We start from the raw sequence: 15,372 nt of genomic DNA, 5'->3' as shown, positions 1-15,372 counted from the left end.
GCTCCGGCATTGTGTTTCTTTCTCTCTGCATGTGATTTACAGTCAAGCTTATGCACTTAAAATTTGTTACCTCGGCCCCATGCAGGGTGTATGTGTGTGTGCTGCATAAACTGACATTATGAAAACTGCTAAGTCAATGTTTTCACTCTGGGCTACGAATCAGCATTTCTGGAAATCAGAATGTGACCTGCCCTCGCTCGTTTTCTCCCCTCTCATTTTCACACACCAATTACCAGGATAATTTCGAGCATACCAGTGTGATGTGGACCTTTCCCAGAACCGCACTCTGGAACGCATTTACAAATGTGGTAACGCAGCAAAGCATTTATCTGACATACTCTGTATTTATACTTTCACTTACAGTGTGATGCTGAGCAGAAGAAATTAACAAACTGTGTGATGAATTGAATCGGGCTACGAAATAGGCGCCTTTGCCAGTTTCATAAGATAATTTATACAGGACAATCTGCAAGATTTAAACATGAATCAGACAAATAATGTGTTTAAGTGGTAGTAAATTGCCACCTCAAGCACAATTATTTTAAATATATGTTGGAATATAATTACACTTTCAAAAATGTAAAAACAAAATCATGGTAACAGGATTTATAATATTTTATACACACACACACACACACACACACACACACACTATAAAATGTATTATGTTCATATAAAGGTGTTTTATACATTTTGAATTAAGCTTTGCATTGTATCATATTTTAAGGTAAACATACTGGTATAGTGTATAGAATTTATAGAGAAATACAAAAAAAAGTGATTAGTGAAGATAAAGTGGATGTAAGTGTAATTTCTGTCTTTTTCCCTCAGTTTCACTGAGAATGAGGAAGCAGAAATACACTTATACTGTGATGCTCTAGTGTCTTTTATCTGAGGTGACGTGGATGATGCTGTTTGAAGCTTCTGTGTCAGAATAAAAGGCCCTTTTGTTTTTCTCCTTATCAGGGAGGATATGAAACAGCAGCGACTTGTACTCATTTAGAGAAATAGCTTCCTTCACTGGGAATTGAGTGTCTGTATGAAAGCGGGAGAAAGAGTCCTGATAGCCGGTGAAGCATGCCACTTTCAATTTCAACAACAAACAGAACTTCACGCAACAGAAGGAGAATATAATTGAATATGTGTGCGAGTACAAATATTAAGGCTGAGGGCACCTGATCTGATGCCTCACACAAAATCTACTGCTGCACTGTCAGAACTTCTTTTTTACCACCAATTTTCCACCTGGAACTGATTTTTACAAGCATTTGTATCTTTATGAGGAAATTTTAGCATTCTAACAACATAAAAACACACCATACCTATTTAATTGAAATGGTTCAATTAAATCGATTAATTAATTCCAAACTGGAACAATTAGGGTTGCTAATTATGAAATCAAATCTAAAAAGCATCTTATGGTGATGCACACGATGTTGTAACGCAAAAACTCTGCTATAATACCTTTTTATAAATGCCTGTCATCATGTAATATTATACTATTATAATATTTGGGGCATTTTTGTCACTTTCAGTGTAATTTCTGCCCCAAGCCATGACTAATTTCTAACCATCTTGCAGTCAACCAACAGACAGCACAAATAAAGCACTGACCAAACCCAAATATATCAACGATTTGACAATGTACTTCCCACATCATAAATAGTTGAGTTAAACCCATACCGACGACAGCTGAAGCGATCTTGCATCTCAACAAACCCCAGGCCTGAGGAATAACCACCGCCATTGTGTCAGAAAACTGAACACATTAGTCACCAATGCTAATGTGAAGTTGGTCTGGATGGCTCTGTGGGACGACCACAGCGCTGCGAAACATGCGAGAGACTTTGGCTTAGGCGTTCTTTAATCGACTGCCGTTGTGTCTAAGAGCGGCACTTACGGATCCCGCTGTGCTCTATTCCAACTACTCTATTTGTTCTCAACTGGCGGGTTGTGACACAAAAATGTGTCCCAAATCTGTTCTGACAGGGTTGTGGACAGCAGCGAAAAACAAGGCGAATAATAAAATGCAACTAACCATATAATTGTGCATAGTTATGCAAACAAAAAGAGGCTTATCAGCTTTCAGAAGAGATGAGAGAACATTTTCCTTCCAGTTTTCTACGTCCAAGACATGTGCCCAATGGTATTAAACACACAATCATCTGTCACTTGATAATATGGCTAATAGTAATACAATAATAAAAAGCTATATGTATATTAGGTAAATATATAAGATATATTTGGCACATGTACATACATTTATCATAATGTGTTCCTTACCAGAGAAGGATTGGCTGATTCTGGTTCCTCTCAAAGCTTTTCAACAAGGCTTTTTCTTCCGACAATCCTCTTTGGCTGGATCAATGTGGGCATTGCGGCATGATCTTCTAAGCTGCTTTGAAACAATATGCACTGTGAAAACACATTATACAAATTAAACTGGCTTGACTTTACTCAACTTTAAACATTTCAGGCAAAGGTTTAGTCACATCAGTATTTCTAAAAACTAGGTGTCATGGTATGTCACGCTGAATACAAAAATATAAAATACAAGAATACAAAAAGTATTCTCGCAGCTTCATAAAATTAAGGCTGAACCACTGATGTCACATGGACTATTTTAAACAATGTCCTTACTACCTTTCTGGGCCTTGAACGTGTCAGTTACATTGATGTCTATAAAGGGTCAGAAAGCTCTCGAATTTCATCAAAAATATCTTAATTTGTGTTCTGAAGATGAACAAAGGCCTTATACTGTAGGTTTGGAACGACATGAGGGTGAGTAATTAATGACAGAATTTAAATTTTTGGGTGATGTATCCCTTTAATAAGGTTTGATGTCACCGTTTCATTCTGTGATCCTACACAAGTGACAAATACAAAAAGGTTGGCACCTAAAACAATACAGACACTGATGCACAATCAGGGAAGTGTTTTATGTACCTAAGGCATATAAAAAATAATAAATGAGTCTTACAAGCTCAATGACTTATTATGTTACTTCTATCCACAATAGAAGGTTCTGAGTCCTGCTTCAGCCTACATGAGGCAAAAACAGATGCTGATAATCAATACAAATAAGTTTAAAAAGGAGGAAAACCTTCATATCATGTATTTCACAAAATTAGGTGAACATGTTCCGCCAATCTTTAAAAAAAAGATAACAGTGAGGAATTAAGAAATTCCGGAGTTGATTCCAGAAACCGGAATCGCATCCAGAGTTGATTCACAAACTAGGAATTTGAGTCAGAAACAAACAGCCGTAATTGAGAGAGATGTAATATTCTACAATCATTTTAAAGAGTGCAGAAAACCGGTAATATATTCTGTTATTTATTTAGTTTCTCTGGAGGATGTGATTGTTAGCACGGCATTGCTCTCCTGACGCAGTGTAATTACATAAGTTCTATTAAAGGCCAGTGCTGTCTCCTCTGAGGCAGAGGCACATGGAGGAGATGTAGTCATTACTGTGGCTCGGGGCCCGCTCGCACATGGCCAGTAATACTTTGTAATGACAGAGCCTGGCAGTTATTTAAAGTTTTCATTTAAATCTTGCCCTTTTGACCCTGCGGGATCACACATGCTCCAGTCAGCCAGCGGAACTGACAGCCCGAGGGAAGCCGCAGCAGACCCTGTCCCATCATGCTTTTCTGCCAACCTAATCAACAACAATGACTGGTCCACTGATAGGACAAATATACCACCACATCCAGATTCAATCAAAACGGCTAATTTACACCAAATTGATTGTGGACAGATCCATCAGCAGACTGCCCTTAGGAAAGAACCTTTAGTGCTCAATTGTTTACTCTTTACAACATAAGATTACATGGAGAACAAATAGAGACATGCTGAGGTTGCTTGATTCTCACATTTTTCTCCTGAAAAAATGATTCCAGAAATCTTGCCTCTTCTGGAGTTTCATAAGAGATCTCATCAATGTCTCAAATCATACTCAGATTTGCCAAGATCCACAGTGTCTGCAATATTTTAATGTGAACTCAAATATTTCGAATCAAATAATTCCAAAATAAAATTATGCAAGCTATCCACATTAATTTAATAGATCTGTACACTTACTGTACAGTATGTCACAATTGTCTCATTTATGTATGTTTTTATGTCTCCCAAGCAGTGTCAATATGGTTAACTAAAACTACAACTATTAAAAACCTTTTTTGTATTTGAAATAGATTAAATAAAAAAATAAAAATATATAATATATATATATATATATATATATAAATATTAGATAAAAGACTACATTTAAATACAAATTAGAAAGTGAAATTAGTGAAATTAATGAGTCTAATTTATAAGTGAATAAGTACGAAAATGGCTAAAACTGAAATAAATCTAGGCTAGATTTAAAAAAATAATAAAAATGACAAAACCACAAAATTACTAAACCTTAAAATGAAATTAAATGGAATTAAAATCAAAACTGAAAACATAAAAATAAAAGTGCAAAATATTAAATCTAAATACTATGGTACTTGGGTTAAAGATGTAAGCAACACAAAAATTTGGAGTAACAAAAAAAACTTTAACCCACTGTATAGCATATGGATAAAATAACACTCATCTAAAATAAAAAATAAAAAAGATGACTAAGAGCAATACATTTACCTCATGGGAAATCCCATGACGTCAGGGCTGTTTACCTTGTCAGTCTTCCTATACTTCCTTTTATGAAACCTACTGCACCCACCACATCAACAGCATATGGTTCTCATTTTAATCAACAACACCCTTTCCAGTTAACACATCATTAAAAAAAACATTTACTCTTTATAGAGAATTGGATAACAGCTCATTATGCTCGAGTGCCATTTACAAGACAATAGCTTTTACATCAGTGGATTACATTACCAGAGAACAATGCTGCGATTCACAACACTCAAGGGAAAACACAGTCGATCTTTATCGTCACCTGTTCACAAACCTCAATCACATCAACACCCTTATTCACTTGAACCCAGGGGAATGTTTTATTGCTCAGAAGTTGCTCTTTCACAACTCAGAAGCACTCAGTTGCGTTTGCATTTACATTTATGTATTTGGCAGATGCTTTATCCAAAACCACTTATATTACATTAAAGATGTACATTTTATCAGTTAATGAAGGTCCTGAAATTAATTGAGAGACAAAAATAGACACAAATTAGAAAATATAGTCACATTTACCATAGTTTGGCAAACAGATTTTGCATCAAGTTCACATAAATTTGCTGCATTGACCAACAGAAAGGTGCTTGGTTAAAAGTAACTTCTGTGTAAGTGATGCTGCATTCATCTCTATACTTGAAACTGGACAGTGCTTTCAAAATTTCAACAAAAATGTCCAAAAAGCAGCTTTTTTTTATATCGCATGGAAGAAACAATTCAGATATTAAAGAGACTTTCCCAGATCAAAACTGTGACTGGACAACACTCATCTTGAAAAAGTGCTTCTACAAGGACTGAATCACCTGCAACCATATGAGCGTCCCTCTTTTGTGCGACTAACTTTTTCTTTGACAAGTCAATGATCATTTCCTGTCACGCACTCGACTCCTCACCAGCGTGTGTTGAAAGCGGCCCGCCGTGACCTTTGGCAAACAACTGACTGATGCTTAACTCTGCATACAATGCAGCATCAGTGTCGACTGTGGTGTGTCGAGCGACCAGAACAACCTGATCTTTGTCCTAAATATTCAGCAGGAGCTCCGAGCATTCTCAGCATACCCGAATTTATATTAGTAGTGCTTGCTAACGTCATACATACTGTAGAAGTTGGGATCTGAAGAAACCCCTGACCTTAAAGGGGTCATATGACGTTGCTAAAAATAACATTATTTTGTGTATTTGGTGTAATGCAATGTGTTTATGCGGTTTAAGGTTAAAAAAACACATTATTTTCCATATAATGTACATTATTGTTTCTCCTCTATGACCCGCCTTTCTGAAATGTGTTCTAAAAAAGTGAGGTGTGCTCTGATTGGTCAGCTATCCAGTGCGTTGTGACTGGCCCAATGCCTCAAGCGTGTGACGGAAATGTTACGCCCCTACCATACTGTGATGCCGTCTCCCAGCAGGACAAGACAAAACCAATAAAACCCATTACAAATTAGGCATTTGTTGCATCCAGAGGGGACATAATTACTGATTATAATGACTTATACTGTCTTTTTAGGCATTGCGTTGCGAATCGCGCTGCATAAACATAAAACCATGTCTGCATTTGTGATCGGAGAAACAACAAACAACAAGCCTATTCTACACTGCTCAAAACTTGCGTTTGAATCATCAGTAGCAAATTATTTAAATATAAAAAACGTACTTACAAGCTGTGAGTCAGAAGCGCCAGACTGTCCTTGCAAAGTTGGAACTGCCCAACTTTATAGAAAAAGCCTTTGTGCCACAGACGCATTGTAGGCTACTGGTTCAGGAAATCGTCCTCATCCATCCTCCATAAAATGCGCTGCACACATCTGAATATTTGGGTTGAACTGTTCTGGAACAGTGTTGTAAATAAAACTTAACCACTGGTTTCTAGTCGTGTCCTCTTTTGGAAGACCAAAGTAGTTTCGCTTTCACAACGAAACACACAGTGACTCCACAACATGGCAATGGCGGCAACAGCAAGAATTAAAGTTACGCCTTCTTCTTTTGCGTGAACATTTGGGTCGGCGTTATGCAAATCTTCCCACATTGTGACGTAGACATGTGGGGGCGTGTTAGAACTAGGTGTTTTAGGTAGGCGTGGTTGACTCTTAACTTTTATAAAGAATGTCTCTTTGGATTTGAGACTTTAGTCTTTGCAACTTTACAGATCTTCTTTATGCACCAAGAGCTTGTAACACTCCAAAGAGAAAGGAAAAATTTAAATTGCATCATATGACCCCTTTAAGCATTAAACCTTGTCATGTGACTCAGAAGTGAATGGCACCTCAAATCATGCGTCTTGCTGAGGAGAAGTGTGCTATTACTCTTTTAACCATGCAGAATTATGATTTTCACATTATAAACAACAAAATAAATGAACTAAAAACCCCTCAGACACGAAAGGACAGACCCAAATAGTAATTTATAGAGAGGTGCCATTAACCAATCCCCTATCAAGAAAACCATAGTAACAACACAGCATGATAAAAATACTTCTATTTTTAGTTCATTTCTAATCTTGGCCAATTTGCAGCCGTGTTGTGTGTGATTTCATTTTCAGATGAAGCAGAACAGTCGACTAAAACTCTGAGACGTGTTTGAATGAGCCACGATCTGTGTAATTCACACAATAATACAATACAAATGTTTAATGATCCCTGAAGAGAAATTCAATGAAAGCAGAAGGATTTGAGGAAACCTCACAATTAGGGAAGCAAAAAAGAAATGAAGGAAGGCAGGCAGCGTGAGTGATTTGGGATCTGGGAAAGTTGAAAGACGTTTCATCACAGCGATAATGGAAGAGAGAGCAGCCAGACTCCTCACAGGACAAACCACAGAGAGCTCATGATAATGGATTTCACATGCCTCGCTCTCTCTTTGTGTTAAGCTGCCTGCAGCTAATTTGTCGTCATTTTAGTGGCCTTGTGTAATTGAGACCAACGGAAGGGAATCATTAATTGTGTCAGCAAAGCCGAATGAAAACAAAAACAGAGTATAAATGTACAACTGATAGTTTAAGCACTAATAAACGGCAATTTCTTTTGGGATATACACTAGACATCTTAACACTATTGTAGTGTGTATAACTAGAAAAATCGGTTACATAATGCACAGTATATAATGCTGCATCCTGCATATAATTCATGTTCATTCATTATTAATTTACTTATGTTAAAGTACTGTACTTGAAATCAAATGCTACAAAAATGTAAGTCTTTTAAATTAACAAAATAAGCTTATTTGAAACATACAGCCTTCTCTTCTAGGAAAATGGACCAAAATACTGGAGACGCATCTTGGTTTCAAGGGCATACATATAGTTTTTGTCCAATAAATTGCTCTCATCTACCTATAAAAATGTATATGTTCCACCTCAACTTCCTGTTTCAATAGGTAATACACTGATACACCTGCAAAACTGCAGACAAAACTGTTGTCAGATGACCTCACCTGCATCAACTTGCATGTCTAATGCAACGAGTGGTGTCCAATTATAATTTTTACTTTGCTTTTAATTCACATTTGTGTTGCATATTAGAATTGCATGCTTGCATACTTTTCTGGCCTATGAAACCATGATCCACACTCACAAAAATAGTCACAAAAATAAATGTGATAAATATAAACGTTAAAATTAAAATGGTAAAAGAATACTATTTTTGTGAGTTTCATTATACTAAGTAATTAAATACACAAACGGCTTTGTGGAAACACTTTTCTGGCCTAAAATTGTTTTGTGTCAAAACACATGCAACGGACACAAAATAAAAAGACAAATCATTAGAGACTCACTGACCCCAGTAAACACAATTCTGCAATAAACAACTGATTCATGCAATGACAGCCACTCAAAAATGCTATATTCAAAAGCTCAAGCCTTTCTCCAGACATCTTCATAAAGCTATTTTTACTGGCTTTAGTGGACATTTAACTGCAGTCATAAAGAAGAGAGCAGTGGCAGCTTTCCTACAGATTCAAAGTGCAAATGCCACAGCGGAAACTCTCCCCTCTGTCTGTGTGGCATCACGAGGCCTGCAGACAGACCCTCCGGCACCATCCGCATCAGAGAGAGAGGAATATGAAGGAAGACTGTAAAGAAATAGAGATGAAAGAGTGACAGAGAGCAGGGGTGGAAAGGTTCGTCACACACACACACACACACACACACACGAGAGCCTGACCTATTATTAACAATTTAAGTATTTTTTCTAATTAAATACAAGTTGTTGAAGCAAAACATTTAAATTGAAAACAGGAATATGAGAATGTCCTGGTTCGTCTCTCTATTGCTTTGATGTCAGCAGCACTCAAATGTACAGTCCATAAACAAAACCTGGGGAATATAATTTGAGAGTAAACCAAAGAGCATCTTGCTCTTCAATGGAAGTAAGAACATCTGACAGTCTGAAGACAATACAGGTTTAAAAGACAATCAATATTCAATAATATTATTGATTTAACTGCACTGGCACTATCAAATGAACTGAGCTGGATACACAATACACAATGGTAATTAAAAGTGCTTTACATAAAAGAAAGTAAAATAATCATAAAAAAATAATCACAACAATAAAACAAAAAACTTTAAATGATTTAAAAATAGTTTTCAAATGAATTTAAAACAGTTAAAAATAGAAAATGATTATACATAAAATACAGTGCAATTAGTTAGGATGTCGCACAGTGCTCATTCAATAAATGCTCAGCTAAACTGATGAGTTTTGAGTCTAGATTTAAATGTGGCTAATGTTTTAGCACATCTGATCTCTTCTGGAAGCTGGTTCCAAATGCGGGCGGCATAAAAGCTAAAAGCGGACTCCCCTTGTTTTGTGTGAACTCTTGGTATTTCTAACTGACTCGATCCTAATGATCTGAGTGGTCTGTTAGGTTTATATTCAGTGAGCATATCTGCAATGTATTTAGGTCCTAGGCCATTGAGTGATTTATAAACGAGCAAAAGTAATTAAAAATAAATCCTAAATAACTGGAAGCCAGTGTAAGGACCTGAGGACTGGTGTGATATGCTCAGATTTTCCTGGTTCTAATCAGAATCCTGGCAGCAGCGTTCTGGAAGAGCTGAATCTGTCTAATGGTCTTGGGAAGGCCATTGAGGAGACTATTACAATAGTCCACCCTGCTTGTGATAAAGGGATGAACAAGTTTCTCCAAGTCTTGACTGGAAACAAAACATCTCATTATTGCAATGTTTTTGAGATGATAGTATGCTGATTTAGTTACTGCTTTGATATGGCAACTGAAACTAAGGTCTGACTCCAGAATCACACCAAGATTCTTGATTAGATTTTTTTTGAGCCTTGTGGGACTCCACATGTCATGGACATCCACTTAGACTTATGTTCTCCTTTACTCACATAATAACCTATCCCTTCTAAGTATAACCTGAACCAACTGAGAACCATCCCAGAAAGCCCAACCCAGTTTTCCAGTCTCTCTAGAAGTATGTTATGATCGACAGTGTCAAACGCAGCACTGAGATCTAGTAGTACCAGCGCTGATATTTTGCCAGAATCAGAATTTAAGCGAATATCATTTATTATCTTAATGAGCGCTGTCTCTGTGCTGTGATGTGGTCGGAAACCAGATTGAAAATCGTCCAGGTATCCATTTGAGTTTAAGTAGTTGTTCAGCTGATTAAAAACTTACAAGTTAGTCAGAGTACACTAAACGGACTCCCATGAAGAGAAGTTTTGTTCACTTGAGGTAACAAAGCAGTCTAGTCGATCAATTTCTGAAACAAAATGTACTTGGGACATTTTTGACATGCGCTCAGGACAGTTGGACATTGCAGAGGATCAGAGGTAAAAAATGAAAAATACTGTTCAGTTTCTTGCACAGATCGATGTATCGTCATGAGCCGCAGGGTTTAATTTGGTTTTGTCTGTGTATGTTTTTTTGACTCTCAAAGCCGTGGAGCCTATTGACTGCCATTATATGACTGACAGACTGCAACGGTTTGAGTTAGAAATCTTCATTTGTGTTCTACTGAAGAAACAAAGTCACCTATATCTTGGATGCCCTGGGGGTAAGCAGATAAACATCAAATTTTCATTTTGGGCTGAACTATCCCTTTAAGATAGCTGACTGTTATCCCACTGTTAATCCAAAACATTTGATTGTGCAAGAAGCTTTTCAGATTGTGGCCTGAAAATAGGGTTGAGCCGAACGATAGTAACGTGTATCGACGATAGACAGAGATATCGCCTGTGGCTGATGCATTTGACGATAGCAAGACGATTATTATTATCAGGCTAATAATACTATGTAATTCATATTAGGTAGTAATAATTATTTGTTGCATGTAGATTCACTGAGTTTAACAGGAGTGTTTTTAAAGTGCATAAACTCGCGCAAGACTGAGCTTGTGATGATGTTCTTTGGTAATGTAATGTTCTTTGCTCGTTTTCTGTAGCTGCTTTTTGAATAACTGAGGAAATGTAAGCATTATAACTAGTAACTTACGATGTTTCTATTAATTTATGTTAAATACAAATTCAGTCATATTAAAAACATTAGGCTGCTTTTAGCCTTACGCTGGAGTTGGTTCACTTTCTCGCAATGAAACTAACTTAAGTAAATAATTACATAAATTAGCATGATAATATCGTGTATCGCGATCTCACAGGCTGACGATAGGACGATATGAAAATTGAGCATATCGCCCAACACTACCTGAAAATTACTCACAGAAGTTCAGAAAGTCTGAGAAATCCCAGCAATCCCCCTGGCCCCTGTGCATGACGGGCTGGTCTACAGCATGACAGTAACACAGACCCTTTCTCCACATTAGTTTTCCCTTCACTCTGTCATTTCCTGCGCTCTCCCCTTCTCAGACGTCTGAAATATTTAGGTGACTCAGAGGAAGACAGGAGCATTAACATCTGAGCTATGTCTGGAATCTTTGTGCGCGTCACTCAACATGTACAAACACACTCTCTGATTTAAATATTATTAAACGCTCTTTACGAGTCGCCCTAATGATGTATGACTGGAACAGGGGATGAAAGAAAGTCATATGACATAACCAGAAACTCATTTGTTGTACAGAAACAAGTGACATCATCTCGCTGTGATAATGGAGCCACGGAAATTAATGGTCTGCTGTTTGTTTGTTTGTGTCTTTAAAATTGGACTGAGGTCATCGGTGGTCTTGTTGTGTGGTGCTTAGAGGTCAGAGGTCATGACAAAGGTCATGTCTGAGAGGATGGATCGAAATGATGATGATGTCAATGATGTTTTTGTTGTCTCAAACTATGCTCAGATCTGCCAAAATATTAAAGTCTGCAAGCTTCAATCGGAAATGTTATAGCTAGTTTTACTAAATTAACTTTTGCTCTCAAGATTGTACACATTTTTTGTCCAATCAAATGCTCTGTCTATCAACTTCCTTTACAATAGGAAAAACATTGACGCAGGAAAGAAAGCTGGAAAACTGTCTTCTGAGCGATAAACGAGCAACCTTTGAGTGCTCACATTTTCCCCGGGGCACTTTTGTTTCTCGCCGTCTAACACATACAGTCTGCACTATGCCCTACAAAACAGAGTAATTACACACCATTTTACGTCTTATAGGTGGTATGGAGCAGACAGACAGAAACAACATGAATGAAAACAACTGCAGGTAATGACACAAAATATCAAAGCCACGAGAAATGAGAAACGAGAAAAGAGAACCAGAAAGAGCAGGAAAGAGATGGACAGAGCAAAGAACTACAACAGTTTACAGGTCACGCCACAGAGGAAATCAAAGACTCCCGTCTGCAGAGGAAGAAGGAGCTGGAAAGAATGACAGGAAGAAGAGAGGAGACAGATAAATGAACAGAACGAGAGACGACTGCAGTCTACAGGTAATGCTACACACAGCACATCAAAGACTGTGAAATTACAGCTTCATTCCCTGTGACGCCACAGAGCGGCCGCAACCAGAGACTCCTCGCAGCGCTGCAGAACAACATGCAGGGGCAAACACACACACACACACACACACACACACACATTATTTGTTCTGAAAATGATACGCAGATTCACCTAAATGCACTTCTAAATACTTAGCTGCAGTCCTTTAATTTGACATTCGTTGCTATTAAACAGCATGTGTCATGACTTGGATTAACAAGAATGTGGCACAACCTAGCTGTGGTAAAAAGTGTAATAAAAAAAGAGAATAATAAAACTAGGGTTGGGCGATATAGCTAAATAATTTATCAACGATATAATGTTTCATATTGTTCGGTATCGATAATTATTGGCATTTTTTATAACCTTTTTTAAAACAGAGCAATCGAAAAAAAAAATTATTTATTAAATTTATTAAATTAAATTTTTATTTTTAAATTAACCCAATTTATTGAGACAAACAACAAATATTTTTTGTTTTAACAATCAAACACAAAATAAAAATTAAACAAATATCTAATATTTTATATGCAGATTAAATAGGTCTTAAGGAAACTTTTGGCTTGTCTCCTGAGGCCACAGGAGGGCGCAATGAGCAAAATAATGCAGTGCATTTAAGTAGTCAACGCAAGGAAGTAACTATTTAAAAAAAACTTGCATTACGTCTAAATTAACTCATAAAAATCAAATATACTGATCAAGATCTTCTCCGCATTGAGCTTCTATATTTCTCTAATATTTTGAATGCATAACGCAGCAGCGGCGCATCTCGTTGGCTAGACTAACAAAACATTCAAATGCAACGTCACTTACATCATCATCACCGCATATCGTGCTCCACTGATGACTCTCCCTGGTGCACACCTAACATTCAAATGCAAATGTTTATTTTAAATTCGACTAATATTCATTCTTTATTCACAATCTCCTCATCACAGGCAGGCACAGCACTCATTTCAGCATGTGTTCGTGTTTGAGTGTACGGTCTTCGTCACTTATAGCATTTATATAGCCTATATCGTGCACTATATCGAACATTTTTTCTATCATTATCGAAGAAGGTGTACCGTCGATAAATATCGATACCGTTTTATTGCCCAGGCCTAAATAAAACACAAAACAAATACATTTTATAAACACACACGCACACACACAGTGGTGGCAAAAATTGTTAGAACACTTTGCATATTTAAGAGGTTTCAGTTGTTTTTGTTGAATTGGCCATTACAATATCCATAAAACAAACTATTGCCCGAACTACCTGCAACGGAAGGAATCTGCTGGAACATTGAAAATGATGGACTGGCCCCCTCAAAGTCCGGACCTCAACCCCATCGAGCAAATTTGGAAAATAAACTGTACAGATCTATTGTACAATCAAAGGAAAGACTTTGGCTTGAGTTGCAGAAGGCATGGGATAACATTAGTGCTGACGTTCTCAGGAAATATATTGACACTATGCCAGAGAGATGTGCTGCTGTAATTGCTACAATAGGTGGACATACTGTATATACAAATATTTTTAAGTTAAAAGTGGATTAAAAAAAAAAACAGTATGACTCACTTCATCTGATATTTGTTGTGCTCAGAGCAACCATCTGCATGTATCATGAACATTATGAAAATAAATCATGTTTTGGAGGCAAAAAAGGTCAATATTTTCAGATCTGTCAGATGTTCTAACAATTTTGGCTACCACTGTATATCTGTACACACACACACACACACACACACCTTTCCAACAAATATTAAGTGTTGTTTCTTAACAATAATAAAAATAATAATAATAATAATAATAATAATAATAAGGCATTTTTCTCTGTATAGTTCCTTAAAAAAAAAAACTCCCTTTCTTTGTTTTCTGAGAAATACAAAAAAAACAACAACAACATGCAATTGTATTTTTTTTTTAAAATCCGCAACAATAATTTCTGTCCTGGAAGAATCTCTGTGGAGAACCATCTTTGATTTATCTGTGCTGAGAGCCGCATTTAACCGGGTTAAACTTTATAAATGCTGACTCACAGTCTCGCTCGGAGCACTGATGGAAACTTCAGCTTATGTTAACAAAAGTCTGTGTCTTCACTTTTAACGGGAGAAATAACATTTGAAAGTCTTAAATGTTGTTTTAAATCAGTTAAATATGTTTGTTCATGAAAATATAGTTTAAAGAACGCACACAAAAAAAAGCCTTACAGTATCCCAGAAGACCACCCCTTTCTCTGTAAGAGTGATAATAGGACCTGTCGAGTCTACAACTCTATAAAAAAGGCTCCACTTTTCACCCACCACAAATTGGCCTCACACTGCGTGGAGATTTAGTGGCTCCATTTAAATAATCTAAACCAGATCTTTCCTTCTCAACCGCTCGCTCTGCGAGTTGTGGAAAGTGTCAGTATGGAAAATAGACCTAGTCATTGCACCATAAATAAGTAACCATTTAATAATGATCCAATTAATTAGTGGGCATGGGTTCAGTTTTTGAAAGCTTCCATGAAAATCTGGTAAGAAAACTGTAACTGCAGCACTATCATGGCAGAATAACCCATTACGGTGGACTGAAAAAAACTAATAATTTTCCATTTATTAACAACTGAGAAGTAATGCTCTTGTGAATGAACAGAGACAAAAATGATCTACCTGATCAAACAGCGATAACTATCATTTATCCAAGTATGCTTCACATATTTTATCATGAAATTTTAACCATCAGTGATACCCCTTTAAGAATTGATCACTGAGATAAAGCCCCCCCCCCGCAATAAGTGATCTCATTGGCTGTTGGCCTTGGATGTTTTTGTTGTATTT

The 15,372-nt window shown here is 36.9% G+C and overlaps 1 long non-coding RNA gene across 1 annotated transcript in view; it reads right to left on the bottom strand.

Annotated features, from left to right (window-relative positions):
- Positions 1-15,372, bottom strand: part of LOC107601034 (uncharacterized) — a 47,283-nt gene that overhangs the window by 11,069 nt on the left and 20,842 nt on the right. Inside the window, exon 2 of the long non-coding RNA XR_001610875.1 lies at positions 2,284-2,415. This is a non-coding gene — a long non-coding RNA (uncharacterized lncRNA). The remainder of the gene's footprint in view (positions 1-2,283; positions 2,416-15,372) is intronic.

The sequence above is a fragment of the Sinocyclocheilus grahami genome, unplaced genomic scaffold (genome assembly GCF_001515645.1).
Source record: "Sinocyclocheilus grahami isolate Dianchi unplaced genomic scaffold, SAMN03320097.WGS_v1.1 scaffold297.1, whole genome shotgun sequence".
Classification (NCBI taxonomy): Eukaryota; Metazoa; Chordata; class Actinopteri; order Cypriniformes; family Cyprinidae; genus Sinocyclocheilus; species Sinocyclocheilus grahami.
This window is presented reverse-complemented; position numbering and strand designations above follow the sequence as displayed.